The sequence below is a fragment of the Ambystoma mexicanum genome, chromosome 8 (assembly GCF_040938575.1).
Source record: "Ambystoma mexicanum isolate Mex_15411 chromosome 8, UKY_AmexF1_1, whole genome shotgun sequence".
Classification (NCBI taxonomy): domain Eukaryota; kingdom Metazoa; phylum Chordata; class Amphibia; order Caudata; family Ambystomatidae; genus Ambystoma; species Ambystoma mexicanum.
Genome location: NC_090929.1, coordinates 531,067,502 through 531,083,961, shown reverse-complemented (window position 1 = coordinate 531,083,961; position 16,460 = coordinate 531,067,502). Strand labels below are relative to the sequence as shown.

At 46.5% G+C, this 16,460-nt stretch overlaps 1 protein-coding gene across 5 annotated transcripts in view; it reads right to left on the bottom strand.

Moving 5' to 3' along the window:
* The window catches only part of PRDM16 (PR/SET domain 16), a 1,279,606-nt gene that overhangs the window by 1,089,836 nt on the left and 173,310 nt on the right, over positions 1 to 16,460 (bottom strand). The window lies entirely within an intron of this gene.

Genomic DNA, 16,460 nt, shown 5'->3' with positions numbered 1-16,460 from the left:
GCAGGGGACAGGTGCAGCTACCCGCCATTACTGGACTGCTGGCAGGTGAAAACACCCCTCTTGATTTCAGGCGTGGCTACAAACACTGTTGAAGAACACAAAATGATAAGGGGATGGCAGAAAGCGGTGCTACATGGAAAACTGAAACTAATATCCATAATTCCAATTTCCCCCTGTTTAGGGGAAAGGGAGGGTCACACTGGCCGAATCACAGTTGTAACTATACATTGTCACATCTCGTAACACGTAAGCCATCCAGCGGTTGTCTCTAAACCCAACCTTTCAGTTAACAGCCACATGCAATAACTGATTGTGCCACAAAGAGAGGGTGACCGGGTATCAGCATAATTGTCCTAAAAACATTTGACCTAAAACATTTGATCACATTTATTTTTTTGAACTTTTTTTCAGTCAAAGTTAATTAAATATATATATGGAGTGGGTAAGGGTATAGATTAGGTTGTGGGGAAGAGCGAGAGGGGTTGCGGGGAGTCTCCCCCCACATTTTAGACTGAAAAAAAGGTCAAATAAATTCGATCAAATGTGATTAGGTCAAATGTTTTAGGTCAAATAGACCCAAATCGGTGACCAGACGTCCCGGTTCTGCAGGGACTGTCCCGGATTGTTTCATCGCCAACAGTTACAAACTAAATAAAAATATGAACGTTGTCATCTGAGGATGACCCTTAACGTTCCAGGTTTCAGACATACGCATTAGCTGCTTGCGCCACATGCACAGACTGAGGAACACATGAATAGCAAGGCATGTCATATCAAACAGAGCAGCAGCCCCGTTGATATTTACATGCTCTTTTTTCTTTAACTGCATTGTATTTGAGATGCTCAACTTTTCACACGAAATATCAATAATAATCAAGGTGGTTGTATACATATAACATTCAAATACAGCAGTCAGTATTACTTAAAATATACCATACTTCTTGTATATGTGCTTTTATCAAAAGTCAAAACCACACAATTTGTATGCAGATGCGGTAGGATGGGGGACAGAGAAGGTTGCTTTAAGGACGAGGCGATAAGGGGAGTGGGTCAGTCCTTCTTTTATGTTGTTGGCCCCCCTGATTTTCTCTCTTAAAATCTGGTCACACTATACCAGGGGTCTTCAAACTGGAGGGGTCCCGAAGGAAGTCCAGGGGTGTGGGGTGGCGGGTGACTCTTCAAAAGGGAGTACGGTGACTGCTTTTAATAGAAAATGTAAGCTTGTGTCACGCTCTGAAACACTTGTGTATGAGCGCGATATAAATAAAATATAATTTCATTAAGCAGATATGGAATGGGGGGGGGCCCAGCAACAACATTTTCTCTGAAGGGGGGCTCAGCAACTACATTTTTACTTCAGGGGGTCAGGGGCTCAGCATAGAAAAGTTGAATAACACGGCTCTATGCAGAGACTGCTCAGGAAAGGGTCGCATAGCAAGGCCAAAATAGGAATCAGAGCAAAAGTTATTTTGTTATGAACATGCTGACAGTCACAGCCAAATCTGCACAGTTTATATCCAGGCGACTAACTGGCCCCCACCCCTAACACCACTTTTCCCACTACTGAATGGAGTGAAGAGCCATGATCACATTGAAGTCCTACTTTTATGTCAGTGGCCTGTCCTGTTAATTGTTATTATTTTTTTTATCTGTTCACCAGACCATTACCGCCATACCTATGATGAGCCTGCCCCCCCCCCCCGCCCCACCCACCCTCCCGTGGGATCTTAGAAGACTGAATAATCCCCCCTTCCTGTCTTGCCACAGGAGGAAAGTGAAGATGTTCGTGGGAGCCTCACCTGCCTTGGTCTTCCGAGCAGCCCCAGGTGCGCACGTGCTATCGGAGCGGGGGTCGTTCCTTTGTCCTTACTCCTGCGATTCACAAGGTCTCAAGCCCTCCTGCCTGACAGCCTATTGATTGCCTGGAGAGCGAAGTCCGCCCGCCCGCCCGCCCATTAGCCCAATCTGTTTCCAAGCTGACACAATCTCCTCGTTTGTCATCCTTTCCTGTCCTGCCTTGTTTGTTTAGGAGCGGGATATTTGCTTTATCTGTCACTTTCCAATCCTCGCGGTATTCTTTCGCACAACGGGCAGTTTATTGGGTTCACAGTTTTCTCAGCGCCGTTAATAAGGAGAGATTACGATGCGGTGCCGGAGTGCAGGCACGCGGTTAAAGATTGTCTGCTCGCTGCTAGCTTACGTGTCACCCCCACTTCTTTCCTGTTGTGTTATTAGAAAGCAACACGTCCATGTGCATCCGTCTAATGGCTGGGGCTGGTCTTCAGCAAGAGTAGGGAATGTTCAACCTTACAAATCGACTGCAAAACACACCCAGGCGTGCTCACGAACATTCCCTGGGCTCCTAATGGCTTCCGGGGCATCTCACCTGGGCACTTTAAACATGCCACAGAAACGGGGCAGCCGGACATTGGCGGCTGCCATTCGATTTAAAGACTGTGGGGTGAGTGCGCCAAGACGTTGCCACGAGTAAGGCAAGCTCTGCCATTCCCATGGTATTTTAGCGCATCGGTACAAACAAGTGTGTGACTGGGGTTGACTAGGGTGCAAGTTAGTACGTGTCCAAGGAGGAAAGCATGCTTTTTCCTGCATCTTGTTGGTCTGTGGAAATCGGATTGAACTGGGCATTGTGTGCAGGTACATTTCTAGGAGTTTTTTTTAGGATGCAGCGTCCTGCGAGACCCAGCCTGGGCGAATCCTGGTGCAGTTTTGCGTGGTATCAGATGGGAGTTTGTGTGATGACCCAATCAAGTTCATTCATGCCTGCCATCAGCAGGGACGTCATTTCACCAAAATTCCAGGGGTAGTGGAAGTGATATCACATGACCCTTGACCTCTGATGACATCACAGGAAGTGATGTCATTGACCCCACCCCAAAGTGACATCCTGGGAAGCAATGCAACACAACCTTTCAACCCATGACAAAATGGAAAGTGGCATCACATAGCATTGTTCCTAAGTACAATACGAAAAATAAGGTTACAATATAACTATAATGTGACATACATTTCATACAAGAATGGATCGCCATATGTATCGTTAATATCAGTGTGTATAGGCCCATATTCACCAAATTACTTTGAATGCAAGCAGACGTCCATGACCAAAGGATAATGATGTGTTATTATATAGCACTTACGCTTAAGCGCTTTATATAGAACAAATACACGTACAATATCACCCAGCCTGTGTTGCTACTCATTTATCAACCTCACAAGGATTAAAGGCTGAGTTGAGGTGTTTAAGAACAGACTAAATCAGTCATTCACCCCTGAAGTGTGCTTGAAATAAACCTTTAACGAGTCTAGCAATTATCGTATATAATTCCAGATAGACAAATTATTTGTTATTCCTATTCTTGCTTATTTAGGGTCACTGCTAAAAGTGTTAATCTTGTGGAACCCCATCTTTTTTAAGAGCATGAACAAGAAAGCCATCCACTCCAGAAACAAATAGCCAGACACAACATTTCTATCCTATGTAATAATGTTATTTTTTGTAGCACCAGCTGCTTCCGCCCTGTGATTTCGTAATGCTGTCATTATCGCTTGCTATTAAAATCCTCCCTTAATATTACTCATTTTATCAACCTAGGATGGATGAAATTCTGAGTAGGCCCGCCATGGATTAATTTGAACTTCCAGTAAAATGTATTGATCTACTGAGACAGCGTACTGCATAGAAGTCACCATAAAACCGTGTAGCATGAAGAAATATGACAACGCCAGACAAACAAGTTTTGGCCAATACTAAATAATTCAGAAACATGTCCTGTTTATGTTTTGATTTCTTTTCTATTATTGGTGATGCAAAATGTGTAGTCGCTTATGGGAAGGTCCTGGGGTTTAAGGGTCAGGTCCCCCAGAAAAAAACACCTTCAGGGAACAGACCTGCACTGGTCATCGGTGATGTGAGCCTCCATTCTAATTGCCCTGTGCAATATGCCCCTTCCCAACCTGTTAGGCAAAAGAAAGCAGACAGAGGCAGTAAACCTGGCTGACATCTGTGAGAGCGAACCAGGGCAGTCTGGATCCCAGTGTGAATTTCTTTCCTTCATTATATGAAGCAGGCCTCCCCCCTGCATCTCCGCCACCCAGCCCCCCACATGCCTTGCTCAGGCAATAATACCACATGAAGTGGAACCTGGCAGCCCTGAAATGAGCCCAAAGGCAATTTTTAACAGCTGTGCAGCTGTTTTATGAATATGCGCTCATGTTGGCTAATGAGAATATTTAAAACTTTATTGAAGAGCATATCCTGTAACCTGCAGTGTACCTAATCCAAATCCCTTGGGGACACTGCACGGGGAGAGGTCTGTAAGAACGTACCATACGGCAGCTCCGGTAGCTGGCCGCCATCATCGACGTTTGCTTGCCTTCTCCGTGGATTGGGACGGATAGACATTAGTGGATTGGTCCTGGTTGATCACTTTTTAAAGTGGATTCTCATTGAGTGCCAGTCCTATACACATCTCTAGGATGCAGCCCAAGACACCTTTCGGTGATCTCAACAAAATTAGCTCAAATGTCATCGAGTACTTCAGCTTTCAAGAAAATCATTGCAAGTTGTCCCAATAGCCAGTTTGGAGGTTCCCGGGGCAGGGCTGTACCAGGCAAAGTGTCCATTGATCATTGCCTTAGGCTATGCCCAGTGGACTCAGAAGGTAGGTTGTGGTGCCTGGGGTATTGTTGTAGGTCATACCACAAGCAAAGTGACCACTGTGGATGGCTGTAGGCCATGCCCAGTGACCACATAAGTTGGCTTGAGGTTTCCTCATGCTTTGGGCAAAAATGTCAATGGGCATGTCAACGGGCCATGTCCAGTGATGCTGCCGGGTATCAGAAGGTACCAGACAGGCCCTGCCTCTTGCAAAGTGTCCACTGGACATGGTCAGAGGCAATGACCATTGTCCATATTGGGGTTCTGGGAGAAGCATGGGGCACATTCCACAGGTCATGCCCACTGGGAAGAACAATGTTATAGGAATTTCCTGGGCACGTGTGAAGGGCAGCCCTAAACAAAACTGACATCTAAGCATGGTTGAAGGCAACATCCAATGGTTGAAACTAAGCTCATAGGGGAATATATGGAATGAGCAAAGGCTATCTTGTGCACAGGGTCTTTCTAGTAGGTACCCAAAGTATCTGCTGCGACCATGCCCAGTGAACACAATGGGTGGCTTTGAGGTTTCTGGGGCATAGCCAAAGGCAATGTCATGGGCAATGTGGCCACTGGGTATGTCAGAGGCCATGCTCAAAAGTTGGAGTCTTAGAGGAATCCTGGACAAATGCCAAAGGCCATGCCTGGACAGTGTGCACTGGGCACTGTGACAGGTCATGTCCAGTGGATCCAATGGGTGATTTCAAAGTGCCCTAGGGCAGTACTGAAGAGTATACCCCCGGAAAAGGGCCCACTGGACAGGGTTTCATGTGGGCACTATAGCTATATTATCGTGTATTACTAAAACAACTAAATAATTCAGGGGAAAGACATGGGTTCAATAGAAGTTATGGTTACGTTTATTTGAAAACGCCATGAAAAAAAACATAGATTAAAATGATTTTATTGTTGCTGAGCAATATTGAAAGCCTAGAATGTGGCTGGTTATGATTTATAATGGAACCAAATCTTAGCCATCACCATGCACTGCTCATGACACCACACATGATGTCACCACTGACAGGCAAGTAATTACTCACAGTTCCTGCAACACACGAGGAACAAAACAAGTTAGGAAAAAAACAGTAGAACCCCAAAGTGATCAGGCTCACATTAGGCCTCATTGCGAGTATGCTGGTATCCCGGCGGTAGAGCTGCCAGGGTACCGACATTTGGTACTTACCTTTACCTGCACCCGGTCCGGCGGCATTGCCACCGGATTACTAGTGCCGGTGATACGGTGCAAATCCCCATTCATGGAGTTCCATAGGACTCCATGAAGGGAATTTCCTCATAACCGCCACCAGCAATGCCGGTAGCGGTAACAATGGCATTTTTGGCCTGTAGGGCGCCTGGTTGCTCCGCCGGCAAACCCGCAGCCGGACGGTCTGGTAAAGTGCCAGTATCCACGGATACCAGGTGTAAGGAAGCAGGTGCAAAATGGAGGCGTGCCTGCGCAGCTCCTGGTTTGCTCCACTGCACATCTTTGTGAATCCAGCCCGATATGAGTCTCGGTTATTTCTTGAAACACACTATGAAATGCTAATGCCTTCATTAGGAAATACAGAAATGCAACGGGCAAAGTGCTGGCACCGCATGAGACTCGTCTTCTGGCCTGGCTTGTCTGCTCTCCAACTTCTGAGAAAAAAAAGGGATTTTGCCCCCTCCCTGCAAAGAATCCCTTTCTCTTCTTTCGCTCTCCTCATTGTGAAAAGAAATAAAAAGCCTGGTTTCACTCAGGGGCTTTTTAATCCCTTTAGGTGACGCCATGAATACAAGTTTTTCCGCCCCTCTCCCCCCCCCAGCCCCCAGCTCTAACGAAGGCTTTTCTGGATATAGCTGTCTAGCTCCCCTTCCCCGCAAACAGCCCCCGCACGATCTCCGGGACGGTGCTTTATTAAGACCGTTCTTATTTACTTCCTACCTAGATAAGATCTTAATCACAGCCCTGCGATGATCCGCACTGACATTTATCAACTGCAGTCATCTTTTCTTTGGCAGGCTCCTCCCGCCCCGCCGGCCTTTCTTCCAGCCTCTTCCATTCAATGGAAGTTAATTTCGAGTACATGATTTATCTCGCTGGGCGCACAGCGCCGAGGCGGCCCACCTTTTCAAAGCGCTGCCCAGGCAGTGAATGATGGCGGGGTTGTCCGGTGATTGCGTTCCAACGGGGAAGGAGAATAGGCCCCCGACGCGCCACTGTGACCGCTCCAGCGTCTGAAGGCAGGAAAGATTACGCCTCTGACCGAGGGGCTGACAGGCAAAGCGGTATATCAGCAGACAAAGGCCCGAGTACCTGAGGGGGCTCCAGGCCCGAGGGGCAGGGGGATGTTTACACTGCTGGCTAGTGACCCCTCCAAGCCCAAACGGACATGGTCTCCGGCTCGGCCAATGGAAGCAGAATTTGACCTTGACCCTCCTTCTGCCCCCGCTCCCGCCCGCCCCTTAAAAAGGCTGCCCACAGTGTGCCCTTAGCCTGCCTGCATTAGTATGCAAAGGGCAGATGCAAGCCGATGGAGAACTGAGCAGTGTGTGCCCCAGTATTCTTATTAGCAATCAGTCTCTGCTTTGAGGTGGGCCTATGAGCAGTGCTGAATTCTTGAGTTTCGATCTATGCTAATTGATTCGTAATTGATACATTTGGGGGGTGGCGGGAAAGATTTTTGAAGCTACCCGCTTCTTAAACTGGGTTAGCTGCTGCATGGTGGGTTGGACACCCAGGCCCGCCTTTTTCCTCTGTGTATCTCTGACTCAGTACAGCGCCCGATTGATGGAATATTTAATCAGTTCAAAGTGAATTTGCACTGCTGAAAAGTGACTTTGCACTGCCGACACAAACCCTGACTCCTGGAACCATGCAACGTGTATTTCTGCCATGCAAAAACAGGGCAAAATCATTGTGAACTGCAAAAATGACTATGCGCTGACTTTGCCCGGACTCAGGGTCAGACTGGGACAAGAAAGAGGCCTGGTCACCCAAAAAAAAGTGGCCACCCCTGGCCTCATGACCCTTGACCTCTGATGACATCACCGGAAGTTATGTCATTTGACCCCACCCCAAATTGATATCCCGGGAAGCGATGAAACACGACCTTTCACCCCTTGACAAAAGAGCAAGTGGCATCAAATAGCATTGTTCCTAAGTACACTAAATATCACCCAACCTGTGTTGGTACTCATTTATTGACCTAAGAAGGATGAAAGGTTTTTTGAAAAAAAAAAAGAAATGTGAAAAATAAAAATATATTTTTTTAAATTTCTTTTATTTTCTTCCAAACTGGCCCAGGCATGGCCAGAAACCGGCCCCACTCCCCAGAGACAATTTCGGCCCAACCATATGCCGAAAGGCCGAGGGGCCAATCCGACCCTGCCCGGACTTTGCCGGGCAAAAATACACTTTGCACGGTTCCAGGAATCAGCGTTTGTGTCGGCAGTGCAAAGTCACTTTTCAGCAGTGCAAATTCACTTTCGGAGCGCACCACCACATACCCAGACCTGCAGGCACATGTGACATTGGCAAATGGCTCTGTGTGGGCACCACTGCATTTATTCTCAGCAGATTAGAAATTCACCTCCGTTCATGCAGTCCTTGAGTTTGCCACTAGGCACAACGAACACAGAGGGTCTGATTCATGGAATTTTTTGCATGGTTCATAGTGACTAATGCCACTTAAAAATGGCTGCCCGCAACCTTTGTCAGTAGTTTCCACTTGAGGAAACACACCAGGCTCAGATCTGCATCCTGATTGGCCTGGAGTCCCTATTTCCTGGCCAATAGCAAGCCGGCAGCCCCTTAAGCCGACCCACCACCAAAGACACACTGCCTAAGGCTTCCTCCTGCCATGAGTCTGGAGGATCATCTGCTGCCTCACCCCAGCCGGAGCTGGAGCTCCCTTCCACCACTGCAGGAGCAGTGCCCAGCCAGGAGGCTTGCCCCCATCTAAAGGTAGGCCATCTGCCTCATGCCACAGCTCCCTGATGTTCGCTGCACCTTTTGAAAAATAAAACATTTAAATTCTCTGGAGCCCCTCCATAATTCGCCAGCACACTCAATTTGTGCTTAATGCCACTCATTTTTCACCAGGCTTGCCTCCAGTACTCCGTAGTGCAATTGCAGCCATTGACTACCACGAGGACTATAGCCACTTAAAAATGGCCGCCCGCAACTTTTGTCAGTAGTTTCCACTCGAGGAAGCACACCAGGCTCAGATCTGCATCCTGATTGGCCTGGAGTCCCTATTTCCTGGCCAATAGCAAGCCGGCAGGCCCTTAAACCGGTCCACCACCAAAGACACACTGCCTAAGGCTTCCTCCTGTCATGAGCCTGTCAGGAGCCGGAAAGTGCAGAGTGCCAGAACCCCTGCTCCTCCTGGGACCCACTTGTAACATCTTGTTCATGCATACTCATATATTAGGGTAAGCAGCTCACCAGTGTTTTGGTCAAACCTTCATTGCAACCATTGTTGTGCTGTTTATTCCGTCAGATTGTTGTTCACATTGCTGCTAGGAACTGTTTAAAAGACACTTTTCCTGCTGCCCGTGAGTTGGACTCTTGCACTTATGCACTGCCACCTGGCTTCACAGTTGTCTGACCTTGTTGGGCTCACATATCGCATCACGTATGCACTTTATATATGGACAAATAATTACACTCTTACCAGCACACATTCTTACCGGTGCCGCACCTCATAAGCTTACCCCCACCCAGACTACACTTATATTCAGCAAATATGATACCTGCTTGTATGATGGCAAGCCACGCTGAGCTGCGTAATGCACCTTTGAATTTAAGGCCCACCTCAGCTAATATGGTGTGTCAACCAGATCATATTTTCAGGTTTTGAATGAGTTAAAATGCTCACTTGGGCTAGCCATAACGTATAATTGACTACTTCACTACTGTCCCTTAGCCAACTATTCTCTTGCTAACCATATACTTACACTCTGTTACTACTGCCATGTATATTACTGTAATGCTTTCATTGAGATGTATTGTTGTTGCTCCCACTTTATTAGAGCAATTTTAAGTGGCCACTAGAAACAATACTACTGCCAGTTGCCTTAGTTCTTAGCTGCCTGCATAGTGTTTTTAAGCCTAATCTGTGATTTTTAAACCTAGACAGACTCTATTGCCATACTGGTTCTTACCTGCCTGCACAGTGTTTTTAGCCTAATCTGTGATTTTCAAACCTAGACAGACCCTGTTGCCATACTGGTTCTTACCTGCCTGCACAGTGTTTTTAGCCTAATCTGTGATTGTCAAACCTAGACAGACCCTGTTGCCATACTGGTTCATACCTGCCTGCACAGTGTTTTCAGCCTAATCTGTGATTGTCAAACCTAGACAGACCCTGTTGCCATACTGGTTCTTACCTGCCTGCACAATGCTTTTAGCCTAATCTGTGACTGTATTTGACCTTGCCTCTGCAGTTCATAGCATATCTGTATTTGTCTAGTCAGCCTTATTTCCAGTACTTTGCCTAATCTGCATATGTCTAGGCCTTTGTAGCTTATAGTATAATTGCACGTGCCTAGTCCACCCAACTTCCAGCACATTGTCTAAACTACACATGTCCATGCAAGGCCAGCTCCTAGCCTTTCTTGCACCAACAAACTTAGTTACTCATTGCCCACGACCATAATGAAAACTTCCCAAAAGCATACAGCACACTTTGCATTGAGCCTCCTTACTATCATGGCACTTGCACCCGTTGCCTCTTGCCCACCTAAAGATAGAAACATGAGACTAAGGGCTAGACTGTCCCATCTATATGAACCATCATCCTACCACACGTTTAGGGGTTATACCAACCTAACTAACCCAGTGAACAAACTTTCACAATACCCCAAGCCCACTCCTCTGCCCCTAGGCGCCTCACCTACGAAGCAGTTACTATCTCAAGTAGCAACTTTAACTAAAAAGATGCAACCCTCTACTACCATACCAACTAGCACCCTTTTGCTAACTGGGTCCCTCATTAATGCTAGATCCATGGTAGCCCACGTCACTGAGATTTCAGACACCCTAACTAATGAGAACCTAGACCTGCTATGCATAACTGAAAACTGGCTCCATGAGGCTGCTGGCCCTGCTATTATGCTAGCAATACCAGACAGCTACCAACTGCTAAGAGTTGACAGACCTAACACCAAAGGAGGTGTCTTAGCTATTATCCACAAAGCCAACCTGCCTATGAGACTAGCTACTACTACGCCATTTCAGTCCTGTGAACTCCTCATTGCCAAACTCCAACTCTCATGTAACCGTACTCTCACCATCTATGTGATCTACAGATCGCCTGGACCACTAGGAACCTTCGAGGACGACCTAACTAGTATCCTGACTAACAATACAAAAGACCATGCACAAATCCTACTATTAGGAGACTTCAACCTTGGTTTCAATGACTGTAATGACAAACACGCCACATCTGTTGCCGCACTACTGCATGATTATGGATTAACGCAAAAAACCACTACCCCTACACACTCTAAAGGCAGGACTCTAGATTGGGTTGCTGACTTGAACTGCAACATCAGTATCACCAGTATAACTCCTCAAATATGGACAGACCACCATTTAATCTCATTCTCTGCCTCACTTGACCTTATCCACCCTAAACCTATAATTATGGCCCCGCCACTCCCCAGTAGAAGTAAAAAAGACATCACAGTAGAACAACTCCTCCCCACCCTTAACAATGTAAACAATATTACAGACCCAACCTTACTTGTGGAAACCTATAATAGCACCATGACCAAGGCACTAGATCTGATTGCTCCCACCAAAATCCGTAAAGGCAAACAGCTGTCCCACCTGAATAACTGGTTCACACCTCAACTGAAATACCTTAGAACTCAAAAAAGAAAACTGCAATCAATATGGCGACACTCGCCTACTGAGGAGAACAAAATCAAGTTAGCCACCCATGCCAAACAATATAAAAAGGAAATTATTAGCACAAAAGAACACTTACAACGACAGAATAGCTAAAGCCAAATCTGACACTAAGGAATTATTCTCCATCCTGCGTGAAATGGAATCCCCCATACCGCAAACTGATAATACTCCCAAAAATAAGCTCTGGTGCACTAATATACAAAATGCCCTTGCAGGAGAAATTAGCTCTCTTCAAACCAAAATTGCAATTAAAAAAAGCTGCCTTGCTATTGCCAGCGGAGCCTACTCCCAAGGTACAGCCCTCCCTAAACCAGTCCAATAACACTCCTCACCCCTTTAGCTTCAAACAAATAACCATACTAGAGACAGAAAAAATTATACTCTCCCTAAAGCCTTCTAATTGTAAAGGAGATAATTGCCCTCCTCAAATTATAAAAGATGCAGCGAGAGACCTAGCTCCCTTCATCTCTAAACTGATCAACAGCTCCTTTAAGACTAACCTACTGCCCAATAACCTTAAATAGTCTTGGGTCCTACCTCTGCTAAAAAAACAAACTCTCGACCCTTCCATCCTGACAAATTACAGACCCATCACTACCGCCCCATTCCTACTCGAAATTATCGACAGGGTAGTCTACCTGCTAATCCCGGACTACCTTGAAACTAATAACCTTCTAGGCTCACGACAATCCGGCTTCCGCCCCCTTCACGGCACTGAAACAGCCCTGATTGATCTTAAGACTTAAATTGACGAGTGGAAGGGTAATGGAAAATCAGCTATGCTACTCCTCCTTGACCTTTCGGCAGCCTTTGACCTGGTAGATCATGCAGTTTTATGCAATCACCTTGGCTCTGCTGTCCATTTTTTCAAGCGATGCCATAACCTGGGTTCAATCCTTCCTTGCTAACCGTACTATGAGAGTCTTCTCCCCCCTAGAAGCTGCTGATCCCAAACAAGTCTCCTGCGGCGTCCCCCAGGGATCATGTGTGTCTCCTACTATGTACAACATCTTTACCAAACCTTTGTTTGACAAGTTGGATAGACTGGGTGTCATCTACACTAACTATGCAGATGACACTCAGATCCTCATCCCCCTTTCAGGTAACTTCTTGGAAGACTCAGCCTTGGTAAACAAGATATATTTCCTCATTCAGGCATGGATGGCATCCCATGGCCTCTGTCTGAGTGACGACAAAACAGAGATACTAATCCTCGGCACAGAGACAGCGATTAAAAAACTTGAACCTAATTATGCCTCGTTTAACATTGACAACAATGTCATCAAAGTGATGCCTGCAGTCAAACCCCTTGGGGTCTATCTGGACTCAGCACTCACCTTTAAGAAACAAATTAACTCCCTAGCTTCCTCCACAGCCTATACTTGTAAACTGATTCGAGCATGTAGACCATTCCTAACAGAGGCTGGCTGTATCACCTTAGCTAATGCACTTATCATATCCAGATTGGACTATGCTAATGCCCTATATGCGGGATCTAACAAGTATATCCTTAACAAACTCCAAACACTCCAAAATAATGCTCTTAGAGTAGCCTTAAACATTCCTAACAGAGCCCATGTCTCTACCGCCAGAAGGAATATCCACTGGCAAAAAATTAAAGACAGGATCACCCTCAAAACTCTCTCGCTCACGTCCAAATGACTCAACAACATAGCTCCTGCCTATCTAGCAAACAGAATCAACAAGAGAATCTCAAACCGCCCCACAAGAATGACCAACGCTTATACCTTGATGGTGCCTAGATACAAAAAGAGTACAGCTGGTGGCGCTAGCTTTCCAGTCATAGCTGCCCAAACCTGGAACAAACTCTCCTGAGAACTTAGAAAGGACCAACCTTACCTAAGTTTCAGGCGCAAGGTTCTTTCATGGATACGATCTAATGACATCTAATGTGATCACCCTCTTTTACTAGAACCACTCGTACTGAGTGACACCTCCCGACTATGCCCATTGTTAACCTGTCCCCCCATAGGGACCTCTGACTACCACTGCTAGTATCTAGGAACTTCACTGGATCCTACCGGGACTACACAACTGTGGTTGATTGTTACTTAGCTCTTTATGCTTCCGACACCTGGCATTTACTGTATAAGTATATACAGAATGTAACGTTTTTGAACTGTCCTACTGCCTATTTCTTTATGTTTCCGACACCTGGCATTAACTGTATAAGTATATTCAGACTGTAATGTTGTTGAACTGTCCTACTGCCTATTTTGTGTGTGTCACTGTAACTAAGTTCTCAAGTATCCTTGTAATGTTTGCGCCCGGCTACCTGTGGGTTTGGTTTTGTGCTATATTAAATAAACAAACAAACAAACAAACAAACTTTGCACTGCTGAAAAGTGACTTTGCACTGCCGACACAAACCCCAATTCATGGAACCGTGCAAAGTGTATTTTTGCAGTGCAGAGTCAGTGCAAAGTCATTTTTGCAGCATAAAATAACTTTCCAGTGACTTTGCACATGTGGTGAACTTCATATTGGATTGCATGGACAAGGGGGGGTGGTCTAAGGCAACGATAGCGGGGAAATTGACATGGATTGCGTTTAACGGCAAGTGGCTATGGGGTATTCAGCATGGCAGAGCGAGATGGCGAATAGGTTACTCCAGGTTTGGGCAAGGGAAAAAGGGCAGGTGACGGATAAGAGACGGGCGGTAACAGTAGAATGGTTGGGGAGGTTGTGTCAAGCTATTGGGGGGTATGCTGGTCCCAGTGGGAGACAGACATGCTTAGGCATGCTTTACTTGGAGGTTTTTTGGGGGCTTTTCGGGTGTCTGAATTGGTGTTGAGGGCAGGGGGTGGTTTGAAGAGGGGGGACGTGGAACTGTTAGAGGACTGTCTAGATATTTTTCTTTTGCAGATGCGGCACAGGGGAGCAATCCCGTTCCCCAGGTCCGGGTCTGCCACCACTCCATGCTGAAATGAGCAGAGAACAGGGCTGCAAAGAGAGGTTTGGGTACCCCGCTGGGGTGCAGTTATGGGGTTGCAGTGTTGTGATGGTTGCGGGCAGAGGTTTGAGGTGGGATCATTTGCCGCCCATGTTGGCTGGGTTGAGGGAGCGGCACAGGCTGCCGATGGTGCTGTTTTTGCATTAAGGTGAGAACGATTTGGTCAGTGAGCTAGGGGCGGCTCTGATAAAGAAGATGAAGAGGGATTTGAGCTGCTTGAGGGAGATTTGGCCGTCAGTTCCTTTACATTGGACGGAGTTGATGCCTAAGAGGGTTTGGAGAGGAACTGTTAAGGAAGGGGCATTTGAGCGCCCATGGAAGAAGATAAACAGGGAGGTGGGGACATTTTGAAAGTCCTGGGGGGTGCAGGACATCAAATACAATGAATTTGATTTATTTCCGGAGGATGGTCTGCACCTGTCAGTGATTGTTAATGAATATTACTTGATCTGAGCATGGCAGTGGAAGAGTTGATAGAAAGGTAGAGTTAAAAAGGAAGTGGGGATGAGGCAGAAAGATCACCTCAGGGGGGGTTTCTGGGTGCCGGGGACATGGTCCTTTGGAGGATGTTTGGGGGAAGCAAAAGGGGTTATTAGTGTGGTAAAGGGGGATGTTTGCATTGTTTGCTCGGACAGGCTAATAGGCTAGGGAAAAACAAGGGTGAAGAGGTATGGGAAAAGGAGGGGCATGACCTTTGTGAGAAGATGGGGAAGGATTGGGGGAAGAAGGGTGAGAGGAATTGAGGAAGAGGGGATGGAACAAGAGGCATGAAGTAATCAAGAAATTCATCAATTTATTGTTTTGGCTAATTGTTAACGATCAGTAGTCTGTAAGGCCAAAGGTCCAGGTACAGTTTTGTTGTACGCTGTGGCCTGTAACATTAATGTGACCTTTTCCACTACATGCAAGTCTGTTTTTTTAATGCAGTTTAGCCCCAGGGAGGCCTGGGGGCACTCGTACACTTCCCCCTCTCTGGAGATTTGGGCGCTACACCACAGATCGTGAGGGGATGCTGGGCAGAGTTCCCCCTCACAGATCTTAATAGGGGCAGGAAAGGCTCAGGAGCAAGCAGCGGTTGGGGGCTTGGTGTCGTGTTTCCCGCCCTCCATCGCCGGTTTACAGGCATCTTTGAGGGTAATTTCTGGCGTGGGGGCACGGGTAGAAGGGGTTTGGTGATTAATAGAGGGATGGTGTTGTTGGTGTGACAGGCTGGGGCATTAGTGGCCGAAGTTGATGTGTTGAATGTTTTATTGTTGTTGCTGATGTGGCAGATCAGCGGGATGTGTTGGCCTAGTGTAGGAAGAGGGAGATTAGTGTTGAGGGGAGCATTTATTGAGCAAAAGAAAAGGGGGAGCCGGGGACATGGTCCTTTGGAGGATGGTCGGGGGAAGCAAAAGGGGGTATTAGCGTGGTAAAGGAGGGGGTTAGTGCTGTTTGCATGGACAGGCTAGTCCGGAGAGTACAAGAAGGGTGAAGAGCTTTGGAAGAAAGGGGGGCATGGCCTTGGGCAGAAGATGGTGAGAATTGGGGGAAGAAGGGTGAGAGGAATTGAGGGCACAAGGGACATGAAATAATTAAGGAATTCATTAATTCATTGTTTTGTTTAATTGTTAACAATCAGTAGTCTGTAAGACCAAAGAGCCAGGTTAGCGTTGTGTGTAAACTGAGCCTGTCACAGTAAGGCAATCTTTTTCACTACGAGACTGTCTTTTGTTTGTGTGCAGTTTAGCCCGATGTGCATTGTAAAAACACTCAGAATGACTGGGAACACAAAACAATGTGTATGCATCTGCATACACTCTGTGTGAAAGGCAAAGTTAAAATACTGCAATATTTGTATTATGTGCTTTTTGCAGTATAATTGTCTCGCTGTAAGCATTGTATGATTTGGGTGATGTCCTTACGAA